A 22,473-nucleotide genomic window follows, 5' to 3' on the forward strand; every position below is an offset into this window, starting at 1 on the left:
CCTGCCATATCTCCAGAGAGATTTGGGCTACTGGGGAGAGGGACAATGACCATCTCAGGAAACTGCCCAAACTCTCAGAAACGAATAGTAAGCCACTGCCTTCAGAACTCCTTAATACTCCTTAATATCCACATTCCCTACAGTCATGTCTGCCACTCTGTCACCACCCTCTTCCTTAAGAATAAGCTCCGGTATCACTGAACTACTCCAAGATTCCAGTACACACCCTGACATTTCACACCATGCCCCTTCACTTCCTGTTCCCTCTATTTGAAATATTCTTCCCCCTATCTCCTGGCCTATTCCCATTTGTCCACTAAGACTCCACCACCTCTCTAAGAAGTCTCCCAGGAAACCCAGAGGCTGAGTTAGGGGCTCATCATCTATTCTGCCACAGTGCACTGTGCTACCTTCATCACCACACACATTGTACTACTTAGAGTCAGTGCATCCCTCTGGTTCATTTTACATTTCCAGTTCCCAACATGATAGGCACTTGGTGAAACCCAATGAATATCTGTTGATCTGAATTGAAATGGTTCATTGGTTCTGGCCCGCCATTCTGTGCAGATGTTCTATAACCCTTGTCACGAAGATTACATTTATGTAACACCAGCATCAGGTATAAAAGCTAAGTATTATGTAGGCAATTACATACCACTGTCACCAAAGAGCTAAACTCGTCACAAAATAAAAGGATTACATAGTAACCATGGTTAATATAGCAGTGAAGCTAAAGCAGTATTTTGAGGCAAAGTTGTAGTCCTGACTGCATCTATTAGAAAACAAGAGGGACTAAAGATAAGTATCTCAAATGATTTCTGGGTAAACATGAAAGGTTAAAAATATATATCCAGGATTCCAAAAATGTTTCCATATTTATGGTTATGGCTTTTAGGAAATTCCTTTGGGGTTGTTTTCACTGCAGGCTTAGAAAGGAGTTAGCATACCTCCTTGATATGGTTATACAGCAGTGCCAAGAATGCGTCAATCAGATCTCTAACTACAGGGTGCTGTGCTCTGACATCATCAACACATTCACTTGCAGACCCAGCTGAGCATACTAAGACAGGTCCCTTCTTGGGAGACATGAGACTCCTGTAATAGATGATTTGACAGAATCCTCCATTGGCTTTATGGAAACTTTTTTGACACTGTACAGCATTCTAGTACTTCTTTTCTACCTAACCTTCCTTTCTTGACCCCTCCAAAGTGGTTAGACAGGCACCATGGTCTAATAGTTCTCCTAACCTCCTCCAGTACCCTCCCCATATCTCCCTAACAAGTACTTTCCCTGATATATCTCTTGCACATTTAATCCCATCTTGCCATCTACATTTTTAAAAGACCCAAACTAATACACCCAAGAAAACTTGGTCTTAATCCAGCAATAAGGACAACTAAGAACCAACCTGATTCCCTGGAATTTCCAAGGCTTAACAATTGGAGGTATCAAGTACACTGTAAGTGCAGGGCAGGGGTTGGGTAGAAAAAGATCTCAAAGGAGGTTCTATCAATAGTTTAAAAAAGTAATTGGTACATAGCACAATCATCCCTCAGTATTGAAATCCACACATGCTCAAGTTCCTCATAGAAAATGGCCTAGTACTTGCATATCACCTACATACATCCTCCTATATACTTTAAATCATCTTTAAATTAATTATGATGCCTAATATAATGCAAATATTAGGTAAATAGTTGTTCCATTGTGTTGTTCAAGGAAAAATGACACCCCCCCCAAAAAAAATTTGCGTATGTTCAGTGCAGATGAAATTTTTTTGTCATTGTTTGGTTGACTCTGCAGATATTTAGAATCAACTACACTGGTTATATAAATTTTTGATGAATAACATATAAACAAAATTTGTTTTAAAAAAATATTTGGCACTGGGTATTAACTCAGGGCCTTGCACGTGCTAAGCATACACTGTACTACTGAACTATACCCCCAATCTCTATAATAGAAGCAGTCTGATCCCTAGATTTTCTCCCCTACCCTTTACAAAGAAACAATTATCCCTGCCCTATCTCAACAAGTGAGTGAAAATACTTCTCCAGAGTTTAAATCAAAGGAGCTCTAGATAAGGACACCAGGCAGGGTTGAGAACTGGGCCCCTTACAGAAACAGGAAATCGAGTTAACATGCACACATTGAATGGGGACACTGGCATGCCCTTCTCCCATCTGACTCTCAGCTCACTGACAGCCAAAACTTCACCTCCCAGTAGGAGACTGAAAGAATCTTCTCTAGGAGCCTAGCCATCCACAAAGACTGTTAAATGGTGGCCTCCAAAGTAGTTCTAGAAAATAAGCTGCAGATCACCCTCTGGGAAAGTTCAGAGTCAATAAGCCCCATTGGTGACACTCAGCTGGTTAATCTCCCCGTCTTCTTCAATAAGAATAAACAACCAAGGATCCACAGGCATCTGAAAAAAGTTTCTGAAATGGGAAGTAGAGATCAAAGCAAATAACTGCAGGGCCAGAAACAACTGGAGAATACAGAATCTGCTATTGGAGAGTTGTGATTGCATTTACATGAAATCTCTAGAATAGGCAAATCTAGAGAGAAAGAAGATGAGTCGGGCTGGGGCTGGGGATGAGATGAGGAGATTGAAGGGTGATAGCTAAATTATATGGAGTTCCTTCTGAGGGCGATGAAGATATTCTAAATTCATTGTAGTGGTGCTTGCACAACTCTGTGAATATATCAAAAACCATGAATCAGGCCTGTCCATGGGTGAATTGCATGCTGTGTGAATTTCATGCCAATAAGACCACACTTTCATACATACACGTAGCATTATATATATGAAAACTATACATATATCTAAAATCATGTATACATATAACTTTATATATTTACATATATACACACACATAACTGTTTCATATACATGGGAAGATATATATCTTTGGGAAAACAAGGAAAGAGGCTACATAAAATGAATGTCACGCAAGCACAAAGCCCTGGGTTCGATCCCCAGTACCGCAAAAAAAAAAAAAAGAGAGAGATTTAAAATGAATGTCAAATAATATTAAAAAAAATTCAGACACAAGAAAAGAGATCTTAGAAATTTAAAGTGTAGCAGAGTTTAAGGCACTCAAAAGGATATTCAGATTATATGTTTCCCATCAAATAAAAAAAAAAGTGGAAAATAGGAGAAAAAATATGAGAAAATTAGAGAGTCAGTTGGGGGTGTCCAGCATCCAAATGGTGGGAGTTAGGAAGACAGGAGCAGAGACAATGGAGAGAGAAAGACACCAAAATTACTCAAGAGAATTTCCCAGAACACAAGAATATGAGCTTCCATTGAAAGAGTTTATAAAGAGGATAAAAAGAGTCCCACGCCAGCCATGTTATGATGAAGTGTCAGGAAGATGTCAGAACTGGTTACAAACAGAAGATCTTACAAGTCTCTAGGGAAAGTGGGGAAGGAGGAGATAATCAGTTGAAAGATTAGAAATCAGAAGTGCTTCACACCTCTCAACTAGAAGACAGTGTTACAGTGTGTATTAGCTATCTATTGCTGCATAACAAAGTACCCCAGAACAGCAGCCTAAAGCAACAATAAGCATTGACATCTCACATAGTTTCTGTGGGTCAGGAACTCAGGAGTGGATTAGCTGGGTGACCCTGGCTCAGAGTTTTCATGAGGTTATCATCTGAAGGCTTGACTGGGGTGGGGGGGCCCACTTCCAAGGTGTCTCACCCATGCAGCCAGAGAGTTGATACTGGCTGTTGGCAGGAGGCCTCTGTTTCTCCCCAAAAGACAGCTTCATGCCCTCATGACATAATGACAAGCTTCCCTCAGAAAGATCCTAAGAGAGCAAGTCAGAAGCCACATATCTCTTATGGTGATCATTTCTGTCATAACTCATTGGTCAGGGAGGCCATCCCTCTTAAATACGGGAGGTGACTCTATGAGGTATGAGTACCAAGAGACCAGAATTATTGAGGACTATTTTAGTAGCTGGTTGCTTAAGCATGGATTTAAAAGTATAAAGAAAAATACGTTCAAAATAACAAATCTTCTGCCAGGAAAACACTCAAGTGTAAGAATAAAAATGATATTTTCACACAAGAAGTTGTTGAATTTGTTTGACCTCTTTGGTGCCTCCTCTGAAAACACAGTTAAAGAAGGTACTCCACAAAAATGAGTATGTGAACCAAGAAAGAGGAGGATGAGATCCAGAAGACCAGAAATCCAACTCAGAGTGAATGATGGGTAATCGCCAGCAGGATGGTAGAAGGAGGGCAGAGGAAGACAGCTGGGCCCTGGGCGTGGAGGGGTGACCGCACCAGACTGGAGAGAGCCACAGCCCCTGGGAGGGTTCTCCTGGAGGAAGAGATGGTTACAGCAGCTGATGTGTCTGAGCGTCTTGTTGGTGATTTGGGCCACTAGCAAGGAGTTTGGGGTTGAACCAGTGATAAACACAGTGGCAATCTGTGCTTCAAAACCCAAAAGTACGAACATTAACTTCAAGGAAATTGCAAGTCATGTGGGAAGAAAAAAGAAGTCATGATAGTTTTCTACCTGGCTCTGTCGTGAAGAGTGTTTACGTAACTCTAACAAGATAAACGTTAAACACTGATCTTAACAAAGCTATGACATAACTAGGCTTGAGGATGGGAATAGGTGAGAAAGATGTATGGGTGTGGTCAGGGACCAGAAAGGAAAGAAAGCCGAATCCCCATCTTCCGTGATGTAATGCCCACACCTCAAAAGTAGAGGAAGTTCAAACATGAACACATTTTATTGAAACACAGCATTAAATACAAAATCTTCTAAAAGAGGGGGAGGCAATTGTCTCTAAAGAGAAGAATGGAGGAACTAAGATTATGTAGAAGGAAATGAGAGGGAAGCAGGTATGAAAAATGGTGGAATGAGACAGGCACAAATACCCTATATACATGTATGATTACACAAATGGTATGATCTACACCGTGCACAGCCATAGAAACAAAATGATGTACCCCATTTGTGTGCAATGAATCAAAATGCAGACTGTAAAATAAATAAATAAATAAATAATTTTAAAAAAAATAAAAAATAATGGGGAAGACACTCCTAAGAGGTTTGTAACAAATCCTGGAGAACTCTGAGCCTTTAAGATCTGAACAACAAAATAAGTGGGAAAGCTGAAATTGCTTTCATAAAAATGACAATAAACCATATTACAACAAATTGAGATACAAAAAGAAAATCTGTTCCTGGACACCTCCTCTCCCTAGACCCTCCGCAAACCATCCTCATCTCCTTCTCCAGCAACCAGGCTTTGCAGTAAGACAGACTGGGATTGGTAGCTCGTCTTGACCTCTGACTAGCAGTGTATACATGGGTTTGGGAAGTCCTACTTTCTTAGCTTCAGTTACAGGAGAGAGTGATATGGAGACAGCACCACCAGGCAGGGAAGACTACAAACGTCTACGTGGAAAAGGACGAGTAAGATAACGTGCGTGAAGAGTGTCTGGCACACAGCATGTTCTCAATATGCTAGCTAGTTTCTTCTGTTTTTCCTCATGTAGGTGGGAGAAATGAGGCAGAAGGAGGAGGAAGTGAAGGAGAAGGACAGGAAAACGTAATGGTGATGATGCTGCTGGTGATGTTGTGGAGTGGAGTTGGGTATTATCTCATTTAAACCTGTAAGTACCCTGTGGAATGGGCACTCTTATTATAGCCATTTTACAGATGAGGAAAACCAGAGGCATGCAGAGGTTAAGTGAGTCATCTAAGGACAAAAAAAAAAAAAAAATAGTTAGCATAGACCCAAGACCAAACCCAAACATGCAAACTTCAGACCCACGGATATCATCCCTTTTTAACATGGCCAGATATGCGCCGCATGTTCTTCAGTGTGTTTTGCTGTTGGTATCACCAGCTCCAGAAAGTAAACGGTCACCTGGGCAATAATTAAATACATGACTAGGCAACGAACTGGTGAAACAAGTTAACAGATTAGTAGAGACCGTGCTGCACCCCAGTTACGGAGTGTCTCTGCAACCAATCCTGTCATGGAACAAATCGTGTCCCCCAGAGATGCAAGCATTGAAACCGCCCCCGGTGGAGGGAACCCCCTGTTCAAAGACCGGAAGGCAATTGAGAGTGGTAAGAGGTGGCGAATGGGGTTAGCCGGGTCTCACAGACCTAGGAGAGGACTTTCGCCTTTATCCAAAGGAAATGGGAAGCCCCTAGAGAGTCTGAAGCAGAGGAGTGACATGATTAGATGGACATTTCAGGAAGGTCAGGCCCGGAGCTGTGTGGACAAAGAATCAGGACCAAGAGTGGCAGCAAAGAGACCCGAAAAAATGGTTATGTAGGTTTTCCAGAAGAGAAGAGCCATTGGAGGAGACGGAGAGAGGTGGGCAACGTCGAGAGAGAGAGAGAGAGAGAGAGAGAGAGAGAGAGAGAGAGTCCTGAAGACCAACTGGGCATTAGAGATGGCGGAGGTGACAGGGGAGAGGTTCAGGGACGGAGAAGTGGAGGGTGGAAAGCAATGGAGGCCTGAGCCTCAGGGAAGGTAGGGTGAGCCCTTCAAATTGCTTATGGGCATTGTCTTCTCACCACACCGGGATGGTCCCCTGGGAGGGTGAAAGGAAGAGGGGAGAAGGAGGCCCAGCGTGAGGCTCCTGCCTGTGACACCCTCTCTTCCTTCCCTCTTGGCCTCCCCATGTCCACGGCCTATTCCTTCAAGGACAACCCTGTCACAGCTGCCAGTGGCTCCCATCCACCAGCTGCAACCCCGCTGCTGGAAATTAAGCTGCAGCACTCACAGGACTTAATTATCAAAATCTCTTCTCATCCCAGGAGCTCACTGACGACACAACCCCATTCGAAATAATGAGGTCACCCTCATTGCAGTCTGGCACCCTCTCTTGCCTGGACCCTCTGGCTCACCTCCGGGGCCTCCCTTTTACCTCCAGTTCCCAGGAGCCCTTGCAATTAATAGCTAATTAATAAACAAAACAAACCTCCCAGGTGGAACAGCAAGAAGACATCCTCGGCCCACAATAGCAAGTAATTATTTGGTGTGGGCAGCTTTGGAAAAAAAATCACTTCTGAGATAAATCAGTGGCTCTCCCCCATGACGAGGGTCTGCTGAGGTGGAGGACAGCACCTCAAGATCAGCAAACTGACTTAAAGGAAAAATTAAGCCTGGCCCATCTCCTCAACCACTGATCACAAGTGAAGGTGTTCCGAAGTCTTTACCCCAGGCTTGCTCTCTCATTGGGGATGGATGTAAAATATCAACTTCAGAGATATTTATTATCCACCTACCACGAAGGAGCAGATAGAGAACCGAGCAAGGCAGTCCTGACTCCCACTCTCTTGCGTCTCCATATTCTAGTGTTTCGGAGACAGACAATAAACAAGAGAAAAAAGTGATAAGGACTTAGAAGACAACTAATAGGGTGGCATCCTAAGGAGGACTGGACTGGGGCCACTTTGTAGGGAGGAGGGTAGAAGAAGGGTCTCTGAACAGATGGCATCGAAACAGAGCCAGTCGTGCTCAGGATTAAAGGGAGAATGTACAAGGCAGAGGGAACCGCTAGTGCAAAGGTCCTGAGGTGGGAAGATTGTCACAGTGCAATTCAAGAAATGGGGGCAGACCTGTGCGACTGGAGTTGGGAGTGAAAAGTTCCTCAGGAAGCCGGCAGAGGCAGGATCAGGTGCCTCCATGAGAGCTATATTTTTATTCTAAACAAACTGGGAAACTGTTGGGGGGGGGGGTTGTTGATTGGGAGCAACATTCTAGAAATATAAATGGATAGGCAGCAGATGCTCAGAGTTTTCACATCCCTCTGGGTTAACTCCTGCCCAACCCGAAGTCCTAGCATGCCCCAGGCACCGACTTTTGTGAACTGTGGCAAAGGATTCATTTGAAAATGTATCATTCTCATCTATCAACTTGTATTTACTAAGTTGGAGAAACTGAGGCTTGGGCTTTTAGTGACTACCCACCCATATGAACCAGATGTACGTGCATAATCTCATAAAGCCATCACAACAGCCTGATGGGTTGGGTAGTATCATCCCAACTCAACACACAAGGAAACTGAGACACAGAGAAGTTAAGTAGTTTGCCTCAGGTTGCCCAGTTAGCAAGTGCGAGAGCTGGGGTTTTAGCACAGGTAGTCTGAGCAGAGTCTGTTCTTACAGCTACATCTTAAGCCTTCATGCCTTAAATCATTTCCTGGAGCTGCCAGATCTCACTTACACCTGGAACTCAAGACTCTTCATGGCCACCTGCATGCACTTGGCTCAGACAAGGCTGCTACATGTCAAGAATTCGCCTGTGGATATCACAGGGCAGCTGTAAGGGTGAAATAAGTAATATATATGCAAGGTCCCTGGGACACAGTGCTCCTCATGACGCCCAGCACTCCGCAGGAACTCAAGGGAGTTTTTTATAAAGAAAAGGAAAACAGTTCTATTTATGCTAAAGTGAAGCCCCTTTGTCTCTGAAGGGAGGTGGTGAGAGAGGCAGGCTTAAGGGAGGAAAGGAGCTATTCCCCCTAGGACCTGCAGAACACATCCATTCAAAGGAGTGAACCTCACTTTTCATAACAATTTTTAAATTTTTTTTTACAAATTATTTGACCTGCTTTTGAACAAATATGCTTAGTTTCATCAAAATGTGGGTCAGATGGGAGCTGATATGGTTTACAACCTATAAGCAGAGTTCTTTCCATGTCTTAGCACTCCTGTGGGTCAGGCACCAGTGTAGACAAGTAGTTGCCACCTGGGGCCAGCCTGGGGTGTCCGGAGCAGAGTCCTGAACAGAAAGCAAGCATCCTTCCCCTTCCCATCCGAGAGGTATTGCTGCTGCAGGACCTTTGAGAGCCAGAGAGAAAAGTCCTTGGGGAACAGAGGCAGGCTCCCTGCTCTGTCCCATCTGAGAGCCCAATGACTTGGTGAGACTCTTGCCACCAAAGTGGGCCTCTGTGACCAAGAGTCAGATAGAAGGAGGGCAAGCCAGGCCTTTGGGGTTCACACCTGAGACCAGGGCAAAGACCAGGCACGAGATGCGTTTCAAAATTCATCTGGCCCACGTTGAACTGCTAACCCGGCAAGATGAAGAGGCCTCCCTCCTTCCTCCCACTTGAAGGCTCTTGTTCCCAATTAAACAGGCATATCCTTCACCTTTTCTCCCCCTCCTCCTCGTCTCCCGGTCCTCCTCTTGACCTTTACCACCCCATTTCTGAGCTCCATTCCCTCCCAGACCCACCCTGCCCCTCCCACAGGGTCTCCTTTAAAGGTCCTTCATGGACTGAACCAGGAGTGCCTGGGGCAGCTTCAGAAGGCACAAGAGGCCACCAGCCCAACTCCCCTACCCTGAGGACACTCGGGGACTCTCCCCGTATGCAAAACAGCAGGCGCCTGAATTCATAATTGGACGTTCCAAAATGTAATTATGAAAGATGAAATGCTCCTCTCAATGAGAAGGCTGTAAATAGAATAATTAATTTTGTGTTTGCTTGAACAATTCTGTATTATGGACCTTACAGTGGAACTGAAATTAATTAAGTGCACCAGGATTTATGGAGGAGGTGAAGAGAGAGAGAAAAAAAGAATTAATCCGAAGTAAAAGATAGATGAGTTTGGGAGTGTAATGATGTGTTAGCCTGGGGTATTCTTTAACAAATTTACCAGGCACGTTCTGGGTATAAAAGGCGTGTATTGACAGAATTATCTCAACTAATTCAGCTGCTAGTCAAAAAGCAAGTGAGAGGGAAGCGGATGGATTGGACCTGGGAGGTCCCTAAGGGACCTAGAGACGGGCTATTTTTGAGCTGGCCAGAAGGGGGTGCTACCCATAGGAGAAAGGGAGCAGGCAGAGTAGAAGCCTCCACCCCACAACAAAACTGGATAGTAGAAAGGTCCTAATTGTTCCAGGAGGTAAACCAGAAAGTGAGGGCTAACCAAGGAGACGCTCCTCAGCATTCCCAGGACCCCAAATAGGTTCATCCCTAGCCTGAGCAGTCTTTCCAGTCCCACGTGCTCAGTCTATTTCCCCTCCCTGGAACCCAAACAGGAAGTGATGCTGCATGACTTCCAGGGTTAGATCATAAAAGGCACTGTGGCTTCTGCCTGCACCACAGGAACCCAATCGCCATGCTGTGAGGAAGCCCAAGCTAGCTCATGCAGAGAGACTGCCTGGGGAGAAACTGAGGCTGCAGCCCACAGCCAGCACCAGCCAACAGACTTGTTAGCGAATGACCCTTTGTGTTCCAACTCCAGCCTTAAGTGCCCCAGCAGACATCATGCAGCCGAGGCAGCCCACCCCCACTGTGCACCATCTGAATTCCTAACTAAGGAAAACTGCAAGTAGTCACAAATGAGTTGAATCTAAGCCACTAAACTCAGGCTAATTTGTTATCCGCTGTAGCCAGTTACAGAGCAAGCCCCCTCTTAACCAGAGGGGCAGCCTCTTCCATCTGTTCTCTGTATTAGAATCCCACACCAGAATGATTGATTGATTGATTGACTGATTGATTTGAAGATAAAGAAGCCACAAACTGCAGCTGAAAAGCTTTGAAGACACTCTATTCTGGTGGAGGGGAAATAACCCAAGTTTGGAATCAGACAGTTCCATGTTGAATCCCACGTCTGAGCTTCCTGGCTGTATGGACTTGTGTGACTTGTCATGTCTCTGAACCTCCTTCTCTTCATTGATTAAAGTAGGAAGAGGAACACGGACTCACAGTTGGTAGGATTTTAAAACTGTGAAAGAACATAGCCCATGAAGACAGCAATGTTAAGAGTGAGTCTCCAGAGTCAGGCGGCCCTGGGTTCAAATTCCAGTGCTGGGCTTCCTGGCTGTGGGAACACACAGCTCACTTCTCTGGGTCTCGGTCTCACCATAGGCCCAGCAGAGGTGAGTGAACCTAGTTCTTGGCATAGTGCACATAGCAGGTGTTTGATGCTAGAGCCCGCCTTCCCTCCATGAGCCCACACTGCTGAGCACCCTCAGGCATCAGAGCAGAAATGGCCAAGAGGAACGTCGGTGTGTCTGCTCCTGTGTACACAGGTGCTATTTGTGAGACCACAGCCTCACACACCGAGCTATCTCATGGAATTCCAGGGAGACCCTGGACTGGGTCAACAGCTGGACTGCAGCCGACTCCAGAGCGCCAGGCAGGTTCCTCCCATCCCGGCACCCTGGGCCCTGGGGAGCATCCCTAATGCAGACTCCTGCTCCCCAGGGTGGTATTAAGCAGGCATTTGGATACCTGGCATGGAGCAGGGTGATGGATGGCTTTATTAACCCACCCAGGCGAAGCCGCTGACAGTGAAGGACTCCCCTGTCAGGGGAAGCGTCCCTTGCCCGCAGGCCCCCTCACCAGCCTGCCTGACAGTCTGAGTCCCTGACAGATGGGTAGCTCCTGCAGGATGGGAGGGAAGTGTGGGGATGGGTCAGCATCCTTCCAAAGGCCAAGTGTCCTTCAGGCCCCAGCCCCATCAGGCTGAGTCCCACCAGGTCACCTGGCCCTGCAGGACAGCAGTTGCCATTGTCTCCCATCCTTGGTCTTTTTTGTGCAACTCCGAAGGCAGCGCATACCTTGCAGTCCCATAAAAGGTATCTACTGGAGCAGCCTGGTGCCACAGCCCTGCTGGTGATCCCTGCGGGCCTGACGTGCTAAGCATTCCACATACACTGTCCATCAACCCCTCCCTGCCACCTGCGAACAAGGGAAAGGCTATTTTGAGCACCATTTTGGAGGAGGGGTGAAATGACTGACCCAAGGTCGCACTGCAGGAATTGAGCCCATATCCGTCCCAACGCCAGGCAGAAAGGACCTTTCTTGAAGTTTCCATGGCTCCCCATCCTCCTCCTACTCCGATCCTCCAGTCTCCTTCCCTGGATCTTCAGCTCAGCCTCAGCCATGGACTACACGAGGAAACCCTCTCTATTAGCTCCCTGGGATCTTCAGCTCTCCTGGGCTGAGGCTGAAGAGGTGAGATCAAGGGTGAGGAAGATTCCGACGGCTTCCATTTCTCCAGAGCTCCCAGGAGCACCTCGAACCTCCAAAGCGCCTTCACCTCACCCCAGACTCAACTTCCTCTGTGGCTTCCTGGAGTCAAAGAATTTACATCCGCCTCCCCACTGCCTGCTCCCTGCATCCCCTGCACCTCTGCGCCTCCCCACTGCCTGCTCCCTGCATCCCCTGCACCTCTGCGCCTCCCCACTGCCTGCTCCCTGCATCCCCTGCACCTCTGCGCCTCCCCACTGCCTGCTCCCTGCATCCTGTGCACCTCTGCGCCTCCCCACTGCCTGCTCCCTGCATCCTGTGCACCTCTGCGCCTCCCCACTGCCTGCTCCCTGCATCCCCTGCACCTCTGCTCCTGCCCAGGTCTTTTCCACACTCGTCTTGCCCAGAGCAGAGGGGTCTTTCCACAAAACCCACACTCATCCTGCCCTGCCCTTCAGATACCTCGAGGGCTTTCCTGGCCATTGGCATCAAACCCAAACCCCTCAAATGGGCCCAGCATCCTTTGCAAACCCTACAGGCCCCTTTGCAGTCCAGCCATGCTGACCCTCAGGCACCTTCTTGCACACACCGGGGTCACCAGCTCCTTCCCTCCACTCAGAAGATCCTCTCCTGATTCAGCATCTGGAACCCCGGCTCCAGCTTCCCTTCCCTGGTGCCCCACTCCCTGTCCCCTCTGCAGGCCCCCACATGATGCTTGGTACTCAGCTTCAGCCCTCCAGGTCCATTGTCACTTACTCTGTCACTCACTGCTCCCCCACTTTTCTATAAGTTCTTCAAGACACTTTCCCACCCAACCAGGGCTTGTCTCATCAGAGATGCTCCATAAGTTTGAGCCTTTCTGGTTTCCAATGTTGGTTATTGTTTCAAATAAAGAAAGCCTCTGCTCCAACAGGTCTTGCTCCTTAGCAAACTTGGGCTGGCCTCTGTCATCTGGCAATCTCCCTGCAACCCCAGCCCATCTCTCCAGGTCCTGCTGCCCTGAGCTCAATTCTGGTTCACTCCCACCTTGGAGCTCAAAGCGCACATCTCTCAGCCTGGGGTATTCTTCCTCTGTCTTCCCAGGCTCGCTCCTACTCCCCCTGCATAGCTCGGCTGAAATGCCACAGCCTTAGAGAGGCCTCCGGCAATCACTCATTTGAAATCAAGCTCCCTCATCGACAGTATCAGGGTATGCTGTCGTGGATCAAAGCCCCAACGCTTAACCATGCCCCCAATCCCAGCTATACCCTTTGCCTTATGAGTTGACTGTCCCTCTTACGAAGCAGGTAGAGTCCATTTCCCCACCGCTGAAATCTCAGCTGACCTCATGGCTTGCTTTGGTCCACAGAACGAAATAGAAGCGATGGTGTATTTGTGCAAAGTGGCTCTCAAGAAGCAGTGTGCATTTTCAAGCGTCCCTTGCTCTTCTGCCTTGACCAGGAGGGCACACCAGTTTGAAGAATGAGGCCTGGGCACAGAGATGAGCAGCCCCACTCATGCCAGCTGAAGTTATCCCATCTGCCCACCCATGCCAACCCCCAGAAAGAGGAGTGCCCAGCCAAGACCAGAGTGATCACCACATCGGGCTCAGCCTGAAAGACTGACTGGTTGACTCATAAGTTAATTAAATGTTCAGGGTTTCAAGACACTAAGTTTGACTTGTGACACAGTATGTTACAACCATCAGGAACTGATGCATACCTGAAAGTCCCCTTCCTAGCAGGTCACAATTCTGATTATATATTCATATGTCTTACAACTATTTTCCCTCCACTGGGCTCTAAGATTCATCTCAGCAGATTCCACATTTACTCCTTAAGCTCCTGAGTTCCTTGTCCCAATGCAACACTTGGCATGTAGGAAGTGCTTCAAAAAATTTATCGAGTGGGTGGGTGAGTGGAGTAGCTGAATGCTTGAGTAAATGAATGCACCCATTCAGCCCTCCGACGGCCTTCTTCCTCCACTCCCCCACAACCAGACCAGGGCTGTCTCCAAAACCACCTACAGCAGAGAGACTGGCGGAGCAACCACGGCTTCACTGAGTCTGGTCTCCTAGTGGCTCTTTGTAAAAGAGCTGTTGATGAAAGTTATGCCCACCTGCAAGAGGCTCCTGGTCTTGGTGGCCACCCATTTCCCCAGCCCAGTGGTCCCTTTCAACCATCAAACCAAGGACCAATGGGAGAAGAGCCTCCCTCTTCTCCTCTTCTCAGAGCTGGTCATGGGGAATCCCTACCAGGAACACTTCAGCAATGCCCTTCCCGCCTTGCCCCCCTTCCTGCTCCTCTCACTCCCGCCAAGCAGCGGATCTCTGTAACCCAACCACCCCCAGATCAAGTGAGAGAGGAGGGGAGCGTTTTTTACATTGTACCCCAAGGTACTTCTTCTCAATAGTTTTCCACTCAGTCACGTCCACGCCTTTGGCTACAGTTGTAAGATCTTTATACAAGCCAGTCTAGAGATGAACTGACCCAGTATTGCTCTCCTGGTACCTACACACTCAGGCAGGGGTCAGTAAAGAAGAAAGCAATTCCATTTATTCCACTTATTCATTTATTTCTAAATATATTCAACAAATATTTTATTAAGCACCTACTACATGTGAATTCTAGAGATGGTATGTGAGAACGACATTGGCCATCCTGAAGCTTATAACCCAGTGGAAGAGATAAGCAATGAGCAGATGAGTTACTATAAAAAGAAAATTCCAGAATTCAAAGGATCACTGAGAACCCCTGAGTTGGGCAGGGTCCAGATAGGCTGCAGAGAGAATAGCAAGCTCGTAGCCCACTTGGGAAGGTCTGCTTGGCAGAATCTTTATCTCCAAAGAGGCAGCCAATTTTATCAGTAACCCAGAATGTTTACTAGTCTTCCACTCAGCACATATTTAAAGAATGCCTGTCCTAAAGTGGCAACGTTCAAGCCTGACCCAATGTCTTCTGGCTCCAAGTGAGGCAGGGGGGACCGGAGTGTAGGACAACCAGCATCTCTTGAGGGCTCTCCTTGTGCCAGACACAAGGTGTTCAGTTTCATGCACACTTGTTCCCTCGGTCCCCATGGTACAGTCGGGAGGCAGTCACTAAGGTAATTCCCATTTTACTGCAGCTCAGGGAGTCGTCACAACACATTCAGGAAGGGGTGCAGCTGGGATTTGGACCTGTACACACATGTGGCTTATATCCCCTGTCATGCTTCCTCTCCACCTCTTGTGAATCGAACCAAAGAACCAGAATTTAAAACATTTTTATTTTATAAAGATTTGAAAATGTAATTCCAGGAAGGGTGCTTGATAATAATAATAGAGGTAATTGCTCTTAAGAATTGGAGGAGCTGTCCACACCCCTCTCCATCACCCAACTGAGACCTCCATGTAGTTTCCCCTTCCCCCACCATCTTTGGTCCTCAGGTATGACCAAGTCTACACCCATTCATTGCCAAGGGCCCCCGCATCCAGGCACCAAGGTACATCTACATCTCCTACGTGACACCTGCCTTAGTCTTTGGGGCAGCTACTTATTTCGTGCAATATTCTTTCCATAAGGAAAGCATGATTAAAACATCTTTTACAAAATGCATTAATTCCTAGACCAAGATAAAAATTCCATTTGACACAAATAGATTTTCCATGGTGAGTTAGCACTGTGTTGAGGGTAATGGACGGGGGAGGGGGAGGCATCCAACCCATAAATCAACAGGGGGATGGGTAGGGGGAAAGGAGTTGATGGAGAGGAGGAAGAGGCACTGGTGAATTTCAACCTGTGAGAGTGACGTCCCCTCCCTTCCCCCAGTTCTTAATGATCTCATCAGGGGTCCAAGATCGATTCTCAGACTTGTTCATCTATTCCCTTCTGCATTCATTATTTTAATAGCATCCACACAGGACCATTTGACATTTGCATCAGGCAAGCATTAATGGGAAGTTTGTTTGGGAAGTTAGAAATGGAGGAGAAGCTGGCACCCATGTTTGAGGCCAGGGTAATCTGAAAAGGAAAAATGCACAGGTTGGGGGAATATGGGAGGAAGAAAACAACAACCAATGGTACTGTCCAAATCGGACCCATGTGACTGAGTGTCCCTTCTCCTGACAGCACCTCCCCCCGCCACCCCAGTGCCTAGACTTCTTAGCAGACCAATAAGCACAAAACTTAAGCACACGGACTGAACAAGAGGAGTCTGGATCTTTGAGCCAGACCATATAGACAGTCCTTCTAATTCATCCCAAAACCCCTCCCAGATGCTCATCTGAGCCACCCACTGAGCTGGGCTTGAGCAATACAGTGTGAATGAGACCCAGGACTGCCCTCAAGGATATCCAATCTAGGAAAATGAGGAACTCAGTTTCAGCTCAGAGCAATGAATGTTGTGCTAGAAATAAGCAAGGGAGGACATGGCCAATGATTTCCAGGAGCAGGAATTCTTAAAATGAAATGTTAAGATAAATAGGAATTTTCCAAGCCCACTGGGTAGATGCACTTTTTTGGCAGAGGGACCAGTATGTGGAAAGACCTGGAGCACAGAACACACAGGTGTGTTTGATAACAGGAGCCCTGGAGAGCATAGAACTAGCAGAGAGGTCTGTAATGTACCGTCAAACCACCCAGAAAAAAAAAAATTATTTATATATATACATATATATGTATATATATGCAAATATACACACACACGAAGATGAATGTGGTAGAGTGTCAACTTTGAGGGAACCTGGATAAACAGTCTACAGCAATTCTTTCAATTATTTTTGTAACTTTCCTATAAATGATTTCAAATTTTTTAAAGTTTTTCTCTAATTACCTAATCCCACTGGGTTTCATTTGTCTCATTTTTCAAAAATGGAATAAAAAAAAATCTTAGTCCATTGCAGTGACCAAAACAATATTGACTATTACCAACACAAGAAACGCCTCTAAGGAGCTTATCAGGAAAAGATCTTGGCCCTGAAGGGTTTCCTGGGTATTTTCTCTTTGTCAGGAGCTTGAATTCCTTTGGTAAGTGACTCTTAGGAATCTGCCCCTCCTCTTGTCCCTGCAGGACACTCTGAGCCTACCAGACATGGCCACCAGGGGATACAGCTCTTGGAATCTCATCTCCTATATATCTCAACACTGAACTTGGCCTCAGGATTCCCTATTTCAAGAGGATGTGAAAGCTGAACATTGCTAATGCCAGAGTTTGGAAAAGAGACAGGAGGGAGTCATTGCTAGAGGGTATTAAGGTCAAGGCCTGGATTCCAGCCCTGATACCACCACCTGGACAACTCCCCCACAGTCTCCTGGCCTCATTGTCTTCTTTCCCCAGTGACAGGAGAAAATCATTACCTGTTACTGCCTTCATTGACTTATTCACTCACCAGGTGGCCTTTACTGACAACCCTCTGTGAGGCAGATGCTGGTGAATCACTGGGGTAGAGGAGTGAACTGGGCAGATATGGTCACTCAGGCCTGGAACTGACCACCCTGTGGGAGAGAAGGCAGCAAACACATGCAGGTAAGCAAATGAGGCTTTGCAGACTGAAGCATTGTGGAAGAAGCAGTGGCAGGTCACGACAAGAGTAAAGGTATCTACTTGGTAGGGGAAGCTTCTCTGAGGTGGTGACATTCACTGAGACCTGAAGGCTCAGAGGTGCCAGCTGGGTCAAAGGGCGTCTTTGAGATCATTCCCATAAAGTGTCAGGAGACTATGAGCGCCCCTTCTTTCTCTCCTCTTCTTCCCTCTCACCTGAATCCAGTGCAGGCGGCATTCAACTGAGGCACAAGAGTCACTTTTCCAGAAAGGTGAGTGGCCTTCCAGGTGGGCTGGCTGAGTGACCCCCAGAAACACCCCCACCCCATCTCAGGATGCCTCGAGGCCCTGTGCACCCAGGGGCTGCACCAGAATTCAGAGAGAAAAATGAGAAGCTCTCTCCAGCAGGTTGAAAGATGCTGCCAGTTCCCAGGGATGACACCGGAGAGGGTGCCAAGCAACTGCCTTTGTGGGTACCCTGCCCACTCCGCAGCTGGGACAGCCTCTCTGAAATGCCCCTCCAAGGGCTGGCAGAAGTCACTGGGTAGACACCCCAGCCCCTCACAACCTCGGGTGGAGTAACTCTGCAGTTTTATCTCTCCTGAGACCCCTTTGGGCTGAGCCCCACTGTCCTGCCCTTGAAGCTCCCTGTAGTAAGCTCCCTCCCTTCCCTGGCCCATGTCCCCAGGCCCATCACTCTTTCCTGGGGAGGTCAACCCCCAAATAAGCCATTTAAGTCCACATTCTTGCCTCAGAGCCTGCTGAGGGGGAATCCCACATGAGAGAGCGCTCAGTGACTGTGAGTCCTTAAAGACAGGGGCGACCTCTTTCAGCTCGTTGTCCTACCCCCACCCTCTTGCCCAAGTCTGGGATAGAGAAGTGCTTTATAACTGCTTGCTGAATGAGAGATTGACCTCACAGAGCTAGGCAAGAACCCATGACGGCTGATATGGAATCCGACCCTGCTCGGGCAAGCCCTGCGGGAGCCCTACCTCTGCATCCAGGGGGCTCCACCAACGGGGCCAGCACTGCCAACAGCCAGGGGAGAAGGTGGACCAGCAGCAAGTCTCGCCTGCGTGATGCCACTTTCACTCTGCCCTGCTCTGCAGAGGAGCCTGCTCTGCTGGGCCCCGTTCACCATTGCGAGTGTGCAAACAGCCACAACACATGGGCCATTTCGGTTAGTTCAGGAAAGGTACAAGAGCATGACAAATATATGTAATTTGTAAATTGGCCAGCCTTTTGCAATAATTTAGAGGCACTAGTTAGGAGCAATAGAAACCCCCCAATTACTGATGTTTAAGGCTGGCACTGTTGCTGGCTGAATATTTCATGCATAAATGAACTTCCACTAGGCCACCCGCTGCTTCTGATGAGGCTCTTGCGGGCTTTATTGCCCGGCGCCCAGCAGGGTCCCGCCAATGGGCCCCATGACGGATGACGCATCGTTTTACGGCTTAAATAATGCAGCGTGGGACAGGCTCAGTGCTGGTGCACTTTATTTACATATCAATTGAGTGGCCACTCTGAATATGAAGAAATATGAGAGAGGAAGTCACAGGCACTGAATATTTCATGGCCCTGAACCCCGCAGGAAGCAAAGGTCCCCTGCCCAGAGCTGGGTCTGGCCATAGGTGTTGGGGAGAACGGGCACTAATAGTCCAGGAAATGGGGCAAGGGCAGTCTCCCGAGCCCGGAGGGGAGTTGCTCACTGGATTCGATGAGCCCCCTCTCATGTGGACATAGTCTGGCACGGCTTTTTCAAGTCAGCAAAATATCTGCTGCTTCCTGACTCTAGCTTCTGGATCTTGCACAGGGAAGGGAGTCAATTCAAACTGCCCCAAAATGACTTTCAAGCAGGTGGATGGAACAGAAGCCGGCAGAAGGCAGAGTGGCATGGGCCTCCGAGGGAGGACCACACTCTTTCTGATATGCCAGAAGACACATCAGTAGTCCCAGCCCGGCCCCTCCTCCCAGAATGCCTGGGAGACTCCTGCCCCTGGGTCAGTCACTGAGTCATACCTTCTGATTCTCTGCCAAGTACCTGTGAAGAAGACACAGCCCTCGTCCTCACGGAGCTCATAGCTGAGTGGGAAAGACAGAAAAGAAATTAGGAAATTGTGTCTGTCCAGTGTATTCATGCTTAACAAATTACTCTAAAACTTGGTGTCTTTAAACAATAAACATTTATTATCTAAAACAGTTCCTGTGAGTCAGGAATTTAGAAGCAGTTTAGGCAGGTGGGTTCTGGTCAGGAGTCCTCATAAGACAGAAGTCAAGTCCTAGACAGGGCTGCAGTCATAGGAAGGATGACCAGGACTGAGGGTGTACCTCCTGTGCAGTTCCGTCCTATGTGTGAAAAGGTGGTGCTGGGTGAGGAGGAGACCTCTGTTCCTCAGCACCCTGACCTCCCCACAGAGCTGCTTGGGTTCCCTCACAACATGGCAGCTGGCTTTTCTGAAGCAAGTGAACCAAGAGAGGATGATGGAAGCAGTGATGTCTTTTGTGACCTACTCATGGAAGTAGGTTAGTCACATGGAAAATTCCTGATACAACATGGGAGGAGGCTACAAGGACAGGAACACCAGGAAGCAGAGATCACTGGAGGCTACCTGGAGGACCATTACCACACAGGGCAAGCAGAAGCACAAGGAAGGGAAGCTAGTCTGGTTCCTTTGTAGAGGAAATGACATCTGATTAGAGACTTGAAAAATAGAGCTATCTCAACAAAGAAAATGAAGGAACAGCATGGGCCATACCCCTCAGCCCATACATAAGGAAGCCCGGCAACCAAAGCAAAGAGATCAATTTTCTGGAGCTTCGAGAAGACTTTGGATACTAGACATGTCCCTGAGAGGCATGGAGAACTTCTACAGGGTTAAGGAGAAGACTGCTCTGTGGGCATAGGGATCCTCAAATCTACTACCTCCCAGCAATGGTGGGTGGGTCTGGGTGGGGTGGACAGATGGAACCAGAACCCTAAGTCGGCTCTGGTATGTGCCATACTCTGCAGAAGGTTCAGTTAGGTTAGGATTAAAATTAAGTTTGGATTAAAACTGGAGAACTGGGGGAAGGGGCAGGGCCGGGACTGTGGTGAGAGAGTTTGGTGGTTGCAGCGGGGTGTGTGTGGTGATTGTGAGGAACTCGGAAACACGCTCACATCTCCTGTTGGAAACCTGCTAGCCACAGGATGAGTCTGCAGTGGACTGCAGTTAACACCTTCCTCTATGCGGAGGTCTTTGCTGTGTTGCTTCTCTTCATTCCCTTCATTTCTCCCAAAAGATGGCAGAGGATTTTCGAGTCCCGTTTGGTGGAGTTGGTAGTGACCTATGGCAACACCTTTTTCGTAGTTCTCATCGTCATCCTTGTGCTGCTAGTCATTGATGCTGTGCATGAGATTCGGAAGTAGGACGATGTGACAGAAAAGGTGAACCTTCAGAACAATCCTGGGGCCATGGAACACTTCCACATGAAGCTTTTTCGTGCCCGGAGGAATCTCTACATTGCTGGTTTTTCGTTGGTCCTTCCTGCTTAGGCGCTTGGTGACTTTCATCTCCCAGCAGGCCACTCTGCTGGCCTCCAATGAAGCCTTTAAAAAACAGGCAGAGAGTGCTAGTGAGGCAGCCAAGAAGTACATGGAGGAGAATGACCAGCTCAAGAAGGGAGCTGCTGTGGATGGAGGCAAGTTGGATCTTGAGAATGCTGAGCAAGGCCAAAGGAAGAGAACAAGAACCTGAAGACTGACCTGAAGAAGCTAAAGGACAAGTTGGCCAGAACCAAGCAAAGACCAGAGAAAGCTGAAAACGAACTCTGGCCATGCGCAAGCAGTCCGAGAGCCTTACCAAGGAGTATGACGGCCTGCTGGAAGAGCATGCCAAGCTGTAGGCCTCAGTAGATGGTCCCACGGACAAGAAGGAGGAGTGAGGGCCTGCCTTCTTCTCTGCCTGCAGCTGGCTTCCACCTGGCCTGTGTGTGCTGCTTCCTGGGAGCCTGGCCTCTCCTTTGGTACTTCAATTCTTTCCCTCTGCCTGCCCCATTCCCTTCCACAGCTAGTAGCTTGTCTAGGCCCCTTTTTACCCTGCCAGCATCCCATAGGGGACCTGATTGTCGCTCATTCAGATTGAGTTTGCTGTTGTCCTGCCCTGCTGGGCTGTTTCCACTCTTAGGAGTGTGGAAGGCACTTATGACCAGCTCGAGTTTGAGCCTCTTTTGTTTTGCCACGTTTATGTGTCCTCTAGTCCTCCAGGAGTTCTGTGAAGCAGGCCATCGAGTTCTCCTGGGGCAATAAAGGTTATTATCATGAAAAAAAAAAAAAAAAAAAAACTGGAGAACTGAAGAGAGGTCATTACGGGAAGCAGACCTGCCTCAATGCTATCCCCCTCCTCCACTCCTTTGCTGGTTATGTGATCTTATACAAGTCACTTACCCTCAGAGGGTCTCAATTTTCTCATCTGTAAATGGAGAAAAATAGTAGGATCTGCATTATACAGTTGTTGTGGGTGTTGACTGAGATAAGGTACTTAGCACTCAGTAAATTCTTGCATGAGGCCCTCATCTGTATTAAGTTCTTCTCTCTGGGATCTAGAGAGGCCCCCTTCCCTCCACCAGCCTTCTCCCCAGGCCTTAGAAGCTCCCCAAGAGTCTGCTCCTGGGTGCTTACTACCAGCTTCCCCCACCAGACTTGAAGTCCCAGGAGTGGACAAAGCCAAACTAATGCCCCCTTTTGGACTGGCCATCCTCTGACAGCACAGTGCTTGGCCTGGTGACGGTTTTCCCCCCCACTCTGCTGTCGTTTTCATTCACAGCAATGATCACAACCTGCATTTTGGTTGGGTACTAGGGTTTTGTTGCTGTTTGGTCTCAATGTATATTTTGTTCTTGTTCTTCATCTTTTCTCCAGAATGAATGTCCCGTGTTCTTTACTCCTGTAGCCCCTGCTACAGCACTGTGCTTTATAAGAAAACCCAGAAGGCAGAAGCAGAGTCTGGGTCAGCCTGTCT

General features: G+C 47.7%; 1 pseudogene across 1 annotated transcript; it reads left to right on the plus strand.

Moving 5' to 3' along the window:
• The first annotated feature begins 20,352 nt into the window (after window positions 1–20,352).
• On the plus strand, window positions 20,353–21,791 carry LOC306651817 (B-cell receptor-associated protein 31-like; annotated as a pseudogene). The gene has a single exon. The product of its transcript is annotated as a B-cell receptor-associated protein 31-like (transcript).
• The last annotated feature ends 682 nt before the right edge of the window (window positions 21,792–22,473 follow it).

The sequence above is a fragment of the Sciurus vulgaris genome, assembly GCF_902686455.1.
Source record: "Sciurus vulgaris genome assembly, chromosome: 2".
In the NCBI taxonomy this organism is placed as follows: Eukaryota; Metazoa; Chordata; class Mammalia; order Rodentia; family Sciuridae; genus Sciurus; species Sciurus vulgaris.